Source organism: Arachis ipaensis, chromosome B08, assembly GCF_000816755.2.
Source record: "Arachis ipaensis cultivar K30076 chromosome B08, Araip1.1, whole genome shotgun sequence".
Classification (NCBI taxonomy): Eukaryota; Viridiplantae; Streptophyta; class Magnoliopsida; order Fabales; family Fabaceae; genus Arachis; species Arachis ipaensis.
Genome location: NC_029792.2, coordinates 100,918,468 through 100,928,434, shown reverse-complemented (window position 1 = coordinate 100,928,434; position 9,967 = coordinate 100,918,468). Strand labels below are relative to the sequence as shown.

Genomic DNA, 9,967 nt, shown 5'->3' with positions numbered 1-9,967 from the left:
TTTTCGAAAATAATTTTTGAAAAAGAGTTAGTGATTTTCGAAAATGGTTTTTGAAAAATGTTAGTATTTTTCGAAAATTTTTAAAATCAAAAATAAAAATAAGAATAATTAGTTAATTAAAAAGAAATTTTTGAAAAAGAGGGAAGATATTTTCGAAAATGAGAGAGAGAGAGTTAGTTAGGTAGTTTTGAAAAAGTTAAGAAACAAACAAAAAGTTAGTTGGTTAGTTGAAACAAATTTTGAAAAGATAAGAAGTTAGGAGGTTAGAAAAGATATTTTGAAACCAACTTTTTGAAAAAGATAGGATGAGAAGATATTTTTGAAAAGATATGATAGAAATTAGTTTTTGAAAAAAGATTTGATTTTTAAAATCACAATTAATGACTTGATTCATAAGAAATCACAAGATATGATTCTAGAACTCAAAGTTTGAATCTTTCTTAACAAGCAAGTAACAAACTTGAAATTTTTGAATCAAAACATTAATTGTTATTGTTATTTTCGAAAATTATGATGTAAAATTAAGAAAAAGATTTTGGAAAATATTTTTGAAATTTTCGAAAATAACAAAAAATTTGAAAAATATTTGATTTTTGAAAAAGATTTTGAAAAAGATAAGATTTTTAATTTGAAAATTTGATTTGACTCATGAAAACAACTAGATTTTAAAAATTTTTGAAAAAGTCAAATCTAATTTTCGAAATTTTAAGAGAGAAAAAGGGAAAGATATTTTTTGATTTTTGAATTTTTAATGAGAGAGAAAAACAAGTAAAATGATGCAATGCATGAAATTTTTAGATCAAAACAATGAATGCATGCAAGAATGCTATGAATGTCAAGATGAACACCAAGAACACTTTGAATGTCAAGATGAACACCAAGAACATGTTTTTGAAAAATTTTTAATGCAAAGAAAACATGCTAGACACCAAACTTAGGATTCTTTAATGCTTAGACACTAAAGATCCAAGAATGCATATGAAAAACAAGAAAAGACACAAAACATGCAAATGCAAAGATCAAACAAGAAGACTTACCAAGAACAACTTGAAGATCATGAAGAACACTATGAATGCATGAGAATTTTCGAAAAATGCAAGATGCACATGCAATTGACACCAAACTTATAACATGACTCAAGACTCAAACAAGAAACACAAAAAATATTTTTGATTTTTATGATTTTATGATTTTTTTTGTATTTTTTCGAAAATTATTTGAAAAAACAAAAATAAGGATTCCAAAATTTTTAATATGAATTCCAGGAATCTTATGTTCTTAATCTAAAGCTCCAATCAAAGGGTCAGGCATGGCTTAATAGCCAGCCAAGCTTTAGCATGTAACAGGTAGATCGTGAATCAGCAGTAGGTGGATTAGCACCAACTAGCTTGCTCTTGATAACAAATTGGAAGCCTCAGTCTAAATGAATTTAGACATGGCTTTACAGCCAGCCAGGCTTCACATGCTTCATGAAACACTGGAATTCATTCTTAAAAATTCTGAAGAAAAATATATTTTTGAAAATATTTTTATTTTTTTTTTCGAAAACAAAGGAGAAAATTTTGAAAGGTTTTTGAAAAATTTTTGAAATTAAAACAAAAAGAAAATTACCTAATCTGAGCAACAAGATGGTTTACATGAGTAAGTAATTGATGCATAAATCCACTTCCTGGGCCCACTTGGTGTGTGTTTGGGCTGAGTTTGAGTGTTGCACGTGCAGAGGCCATTTGTGGAGTTGAACGCCAGCTTTTGTGCCAGTTTGGGCGTTCAACTCTGGTTTTGGCTTGTCTTTCCTTGGGAAAGGCTAGAGTTATTGGAACTCGAATTAATTCTTGAAAAATTCCAATTTTCAGTCAACAATGAGTTTGATAACTCAAGTGTCTCCAATGACTCAACCAAAGCCAAAAGGGAAGAGAATCTACTTGAATGAAAATAATTTGAATACATAAATTAAAGAGAGCAATCGTAATTCTAAAATACCTCAAATAACATTAATTCAAAGAGTAATCTGTAACATAGAAGAATTCATAAATGAAATTGGGAAAAGAAATAAAAAGAACATTGAACCTGGGATTGAGAATCACTCCTAAAACTAAGAGAAATCCTAAATTCTAATCCTAAGAGAGAGGAAAGAACCTCTCTCTCTAAAAACTACATCTATTCCTAAAATTGTGAATTGTGAAAGCTCTTTTTTTGAATGGATGCATTCTCCCACTTTATAGCCTCTAATATGTGTTTTCTGGGCCGCAAACTGGGTCAAAAACAGCCCAAAAATCGCTGGAGAAGAAATCTGCCACATTGATTTTCGGAACTACGACGCGTCCGCGTGGATCACGCGTTCGTGTCGCCTATCGTCAGAGCAACTATGGCATATTATATATCAAATCGAAGCTCCGGACGTTAGCTTTCCAACGCAACTAGAATCGCGTCGTTTGGACCTCTGTAGCTAAAGTTATAGCCGTTTGAGTGCAAAGAGGTCAGGCTGGACAGCTTAGCAATTTCTCCAATTTCTTGTATTCCTTCCACTTTTGCATGCTTCCTTTCCATCCTCTAAGCCATTCCTGCCCTATAATCTCTGAAATCACTTAACACACATATCAAGGCATCTAATGGTGATAAGAGAGGATTAATATTAGCAAATATAAGGTCAAAGAAGCATGTTTTCAATCATAGCACAAAATCAGGAAAGGATTGTAAAACTATGCAAATAGTATGAATAAGTGGGTAAAGAGTTGATAAAATCCACTCAATTGAGCACAAGATAAACCATAAAATAGTGGTTTATCAGTATGGCTCATAGGCATATGGTGGTGGTTCTTGAAAGTCACAAGGAGATTCACCATAGCCATTGGATTGGTATGCATCATAGAATGGCTCTTGTTCATAGTGCATTGGTGGAGGTTGTTGCCATGAAGATTGATCATATGCATATGGCTCCTCCCACCTTTGATTATCCCATTCTTGATACACATCTTCATTGTAGCCTTCATTTCCTACAACATAATTAGAACCAAACTCATAGCCAAAGTGAGAATTCATAGTAAAAAGAGAAAATAGAAATAAAAGCTAATAAGAAATAATGAAACAAATTCCTAAAACTAGCAAAAACAAACAAGCAATCCAAAAATCAAGCTATTCACAATATTCACGTATATACAATAACCAATAACACAACACCATTGCAACTCCCCGGCAACGGCGCCATTTTTTGATGAGAGGACTTTTGTACGGTTTAGAATTTCACAAATGAAATCTCGTTGTAAGTATAGTTTCTAAACCAACAATAGTCCTTTCATACAAAAATTTGTTTGTCACAAGTAACAAACCCCTAAATTTATAAACCGAAGTATTGAACCTCGGGTCGTTCTCCCTAGGAATTACAATAGAGTATTCTTGTTATTGGTTATGGGTCGTATATTGGGGTTTTTGAGATAGGAGACAAGAAATGTAAAATGCAATGAAAATAAACTAGCAACTAACAAAACTCTTGGCAAGGTATGAGAACTAGAAGTCCTATCCTAGTTATCCTCCTCAATTGTGACCACAAATTGTCAATTGCTACCACTTAGTTAACCTCTAACCATGGAGGAAAGTCAAGTGGATGAATTAACTTGATTCCACAAGTCCTAGCCAACTCCCAAGGGAAAGACTAGCTTTAGTGGTATCCAAATCAATTAGCAACTTCTAATTATCAATCAACAAAGGAATTAGATAACTCAAGCGTCATTAATTACTCTACCAAAGTCAAGAGCACTAAAATCTACTCTAAAATTCAACCAAGCATTTTATCAAACACTTGGAAGGCATAAAAGGAAAGCATAGTAAAAAGTGCAAGGAAAATTAAATCTACACTACTCAATTGCAAGAAATTAAACAATAACAAATCAAATGAACAATAAAGGAACATGAAAACATAAATTGCATTGAAATGAAAATAGAGGAAACAAAAGTGCATGAACATAAAAGTGGAGAATCACAAGAATGAAATACAAAATTAGAGAGAGAAGAAGAAGAGGAACTAGAATTGATAAAGGAAAAGTGAATCAAAGCATGAATTAAACCTAGATCTAAGGAATTCTAATATAGATCTAAAACCTAATCCTAATCCTAATCCTAGAGAGAAGTGAGAGCTTCTCTCTCTAAAACTAACCTAAACTAAACTAATGTGTGAAAGTATGTAAAGTATCTTGATTCCCCTTCAATCCTTGGCTTAAATAGCATCAGAAATGAGTTGGATTAGGCCCACAAGGCTTTAGAATTCGCTGGCCACGTATTGCTTTAAGTGGATCATATGGCAGCAACGACGCGTGCGTGTACAGTGCGCGTACGTATCATCATACGTGTAGCAACTATGGCAAATCTTATATCGTTTCGAAGCCCCGGATGTTAGCTTTCCAACGCAACTGGAACCACATCATTTAGACCTCTGTAGCTCAAGTTATGGTCGATTAAGTGCGAAGAGGTCGGCTTGACAGCTTTTGCGATTCCTTCATTTCTTCATGAGTTCTCCATTTTTACATGTTTTTCCTTCATTCCCTTGATCCAATCTTTGCCTCCTAAATCTGAAATCGCTTAACAAACATATCAAGGCATCTAATGGGATCAAAGGTAAATTAAAATTAAACAATTAAGGACCTAAAAAGCATGTTTTCACTCTTAAGCACAATTAAAGAAGAATTTACAAAACCATGCTATTTCATTGGATAAATGGGAGAAAGGTTGACAAAACCCTCTAAATTCAACACAAGATAAACCCTCCAAATGGGGTTTATCACGTGGCTTGAAGGTCTCCTCTCACGTGTGCGCGTGGGTGACGCGTGCGTGTGGCCATGAATTCTCCAAATGCTCATTTCTTCATGAATTCTCCACTTGCATGCATTTCTCTTCACTTCTTCCATCTAATACTTGCCTTATGAATCTGAAATCACTCAACAAACATATCAAGGCATTGAATGGAATTAAAGTGAATTAAATTTAGCTATTTTAAGGTCTAAAAAGCATGTTTTTACACTTAAGCACAAATTTCGGGAGAATTACAAAACCATACTATTTCATTGAATAAATGTGAGAAAAGATGATAAAATTCCCTAAATTAAGCACAAGATAAACCACAAAATTGGATTTTATCACCTATGCCTCAACATCCTCCACCTCGGAAAGCTCTTTAGGGGTGTCCAAGGTCTCAAGCATGTCATCCCATTCCCTGTTTTACAGCTTTATATGCTCATATCTTCTGTTCATTCGCCTCTGTAGGCATTGTAGCTGCTCTAAAATCTAGAGACCAAGCTCTTGAGTCGTGGGTGTCTGAGAACCAGATGATGCGGCTTTCGGCGGTTGGCTGGATTCTCCTGCGGATGCTCTACTCTTCCGCTTCCTCTTGACACCAGTGGCTAGCTCCTCCTTCAGGTAGTTGCCGTAGGGGATGTACAACTCCTAGTTGGGTATGGTAGGCGGATAATCGTCCTCCTCCCACTCAAGGCCAGCCTTGGCAATCAACTCTTATGGAAGCTTGCCATCCTATTAAGGGAAACAGACACTTTTCACATTGAGTGCTTGATGATTTTGGGCAAGTATACTGGTTCTCCTTCCAAAACAGCCCAAACTAGGAATTGACTAGGACTTGTAGATTAGAGTTAATTGTGCTCATTTGACTTTCTTTCAATTGTTAGAGGATAACTAAGTGAGAGCAATAGACATTTATCATCATACTTGAGGAAGACAATGAGGATAGAAATTCTAATTCTCACCCCTAGCCAAGGTTTCTTATATTGATTGATTGTCATTTCTCTTGTTGACTTTGATTCCTTAGCTCTCTTAGCTTGATTCCTTACATTTAGTTATATGCTACTATTATTACTATCCTTTTATTGCATGCTTGTTAGTTAGTTAATTGTTTAATTGATAGTTCTAGTTGTTTCAATTTAATTGCTAGTTGTTCATTACTTTAAATTCCAATCACTTTACTTTTTTCGTGCTCAACTCAAAAACCCCCAAATACTCCTAACCAATGATGTGCATCCTATTGCGATTCCTATGGAAAACGACCTGGGATTCTACTCCTAGTAATTGATTTGATTGTTCTGACATTCTTCTAAACTTTGATGGGGGATCACTTGTTGGTTTAGGCTATACTTGCGACATTGAGTTGAAAATCCTTTGGAAATTTCTAAGCTGGCATTTATTCCACGTCAAGTTTTTTGTGCCGTTGCCAGGAAATTGCATGTGTGACATATTATTGGTTGGTGTGAATATGTTCATATGTGAATAGTTGTTCTTTTCTTGATTATTTGTTGGTTTAGTTCTTAGTTAGGATTTATATTTAGTAGTAATTGGTAGTTACTTTACTTACATATATGTTGTTGTCATGAAATCTATGTTTCTTCTAATGAATGACGCATTCATTGTCGGATTAGTCCCATTTGATCTCAAAATTGAAAGAACATTGTTACATATTAAGCAAGCTCAACGTCGGTTAGCCTTTGGGGTTAGTGAAGTGGCTTTCGCCGAATCACCAACCTTTTCCGAGGTTGAATTTGAGGCGTCATTTGAAGGAGGAGCCGTTTACTCTTCTATTGACTCTATTGACATTGCTTCCACTGAATTAGGTACTGAGACCATGGCCACTCCAAGGAGAGTTACTCTCAAGGAGGCGAGTGTACCGGAAATCATTCTTTAACCACTCCAAGTCCGCTATCCCGACTTGGATGCTAACTTTGAGTTGAAGACCGGTTCGATCAATTTACTTCATAAGTTTCATGGCTTGTCCGCTCAAGATCCCATCAACCATCACTTGGAATGCATAAAAGGAAAGCATGGTAAAAGGACAAGAATAATAAAATCTACAACTACCCAATGCAAGAAAAGTAAGAATAACAATTCAATTAAACAATAAAGAAACATAAAACATGAATTGCATTAAATGAAAATCAAAATAACAAAAGTGCTCATAAACATAAAAAAGGCATAAAAAGGGAAATTAACAAGAAAGACTAAGAGAATGAAGATGTAAGAACAAGAAATTATAAAGAAAACTAGATGAGAACAAGAAATTAAACCTAAATCTAAGAAGAAAATTAACCTAAGAACCCTAATTCTAGAGAGAAGAGGAAGCTTGTCTCTCTAGAAAACTACCTACAACATGATGCTAACCTAATCTAATTGCTCCGCCTTTGTCTAATCTTCAATTCTGCATGAAATAGCCTCAGAAATGAGTTGTATTTGGGCTTGGAAAAGCTCAGAAATCGCCCCCCAGTGTATTCACTTTAAGTGAGTCACGTGCCGCTCGTCACGCGTGCGCGTCACCGGCAAATTTCCTCCTCACGCGTACGCGTGGGTGACGCGTGCGCGTGGCATTGATTCCTCCAAATCCTCATTTCTTCATGAATTCTCCACTTTACATGCTTTTCTCTTCACTTCTTCCATCCAATACTTGCCTTATGAATCTGAAATCACTCAACAAAGATATCAAGGCATCGAATGGAATCAAAGTAAATCAAAATTAGCAATTTGAAGGCCTAAAAAGCATGTTTTCACTCTTAAACACAAATTTAGGGAGAATTACAAAACCATGCTATTTCATTGAATAAATGTGAGATAAGTTGATAAAATCTCCTAAATTAAGCACAAGATAGACCACAAAATTGGGGTTTATCACTCGGCGTCGGTTAGCCTTTGGAGGTTAGACCACCATAACAGGAGCTCGTTGACCGTCCAACTTAAGGATGTTAAAGAAAAGTTCTAGGTGGGAGACACCCCACCATGGTATGATCTTTCTTGTTCATAGCTTGTTTTACTTTGTTCTTCTTTCTTCGGTTGAATTGCTTGAGTTTGCTTGGATCTATTTGAATTTTGATTGTTTGATAAGGTTTTCATTGTTGTTAGTTTGATTAGTTTGCCTACTTTGAGTAATATCATTGAATTTTAAGTGTTCCAGTGCTATTTTGATTGCATAGATGCTGGTTTTGTGCTTTAATTGCCTTTTCATAAAAAAAAATACGAGGGGCACCTCATGCGTGCGGATGCCTGACGCGTATGCGTGACCCTGTATAAACCACTATGCGAGAATGGTGCGGGGAGGGTGCTGCTACTTGGTTCCAAAACAGAGAGTTGTGCTGGAACCATGCGGGTGGGGTGCAAGACGCACAACCAACCCCATGCGTTCGCATAGCTGACGCGTACGCGTCATCCATTTTTTCCTACCCATGCGTTGCGTGATCGACGCATACTCGTCACCCTGTTTTTCTAGATTGTGAATTTTTGGTGCTGAAATGCTGCTGCTGCATGGTTCCAAATAGAGAGTTGTGCTGGAACCATGCGGGTATTGTGCGCTGGGCACGAAAAGTCCTTACGCGTACGCGTGACCGACGCGTACGTGTCGATATCCTTTTCTTCATTTCACGCGTAAGCGTGATGGACGCGTACGCATCACATGTCTTTTCCTCTTTGTCACGCGTACGCGTGACCCAGGCGTGCGCGTCGTTTTTGCGACCTTAGTTGCCCCGTTTCTTCTTCCCAACTCCATTTTCTTTCTTTCTTTCTTCTTCTTCTTCAATTTTCTATTTTACACCATTATTCACTTACATGCCTCCATTTTCTCACCTTTCTCTTTTTAAAATTTTACTTCTCCACTCCTCTCTCTTTCTACTTTTCTTTTGCTCGTTACATGTGACTAGCTTTTTTGTTATTAATTGCATTTAGTTCTATTATTTGTAGTTAGTTCTTTTTCCTTATTTTCTAAATTTGTTGTTTTAACATTGGTGTTGAATGTTTCTATGCAACCTTTGAAAATTTCTTGGATCATTTTGGTGCGTCTTGACTTGTTTGATATTGAATCTTTCCTATTTGAACTTGATGCTCCAAATGCTCTTCATCTCATTTACTTATACTTTGATTTTACTCTTGCATCAAGTGCATGTTGATATGCCCTTCGCTTGTATTTCTTTCTCAGTTAAATGATGTAACTACCATGTAGTTGAGAACCCTATGTTCTATTTGCTTTGTTGTCGTTATTTTTGAGCTTAATCTTCTGTCTTTTTCTCTCCTTTCAGGCTGGCCACCAAGAGGGGAAAGGAAAAGCTTTGAAATGGGGCGACAAACAAGTCTCTTCGCACAATCTTTTGAAGAAGCTCATCAGTTGTAGCTACCCACCCTAATCCACCTTGCTCATTGATGAGCAGATATTTTATATGCTTTTTGGCATCACTTTCATATAGTTTTTAGTAGTTTTTATTAAGTTTTTATAGGTTTTAGTGTTAAATTCACATTTTTTTATTCTACTATGAGTTTTTGTGTTTTTGGACAATTTTAGGTATTTTCTGGCTGAAATTGAGGAGTTGGAGCAGAAGTCTGATTCAGAGATAGAGAAAGCACTGCAGATGCTGTCCAAATCTGACCTGCCTGCATTCGGAAGATCTTTTTTGAAGCTACAGAAGTCCAAATGGAGCGCACTCAACGACTATGGAAAGCTGACTTTCAGAGCTTTCCAGCAATATATAGGAGTTTATACTGTGCTTTGGATTAGAAGGCTGAAAACTGGCTTCCAACGCCAACTACCTGCCCCCTTCTAGGAGGCCAGCGCCCAAAGAGTAGAGATCAATGTACAAACGCGCAAAGAGGACTCCCTAGCTGGCGTTCCACGCCCAAGAGACCTCGTAGAACGTGGATCTCATCAAAGCTCAGTCCAAACACTCACCAAGTGGGTCCAAAAGTGGATTTTAGCACTAAATATACTGTTTTACCCTTACTAGTCATCTGTTTAGTATTTAAAGTGTATTTTACATAATCATTCAAACATCTGGAGACCATTATGCTATTTTCGAGTTTTACATTATGTTTTTACTTCAGTATGAGTTTCTAAACCTCCTAGGTTGAGGGGAGGAGTCCTGTTGAGTCCTATGAATTAATTAAAGTATTACTATTTTTTCTCCGATCCGTGTTTGATCTATCTCTAAGATGTATATCCGATCTT

At 36.1% G+C, this 9,967-nt stretch overlaps 1 long non-coding RNA gene across 1 annotated transcript in view; it reads left to right on the top strand.

The window, feature by feature from the left end:
• LOC107614110 overlaps positions 1-9,271 on the top strand; it is a 32,794-nt gene extending 23,523 nt beyond the window's left edge. Inside the window, exon 7 of the long non-coding RNA XR_002352748.1 lies at positions 9,048-9,271. This is a non-coding gene — a long non-coding RNA (uncharacterized LOC107614110). The remainder of the gene's footprint in view (positions 1-9,047) is intronic.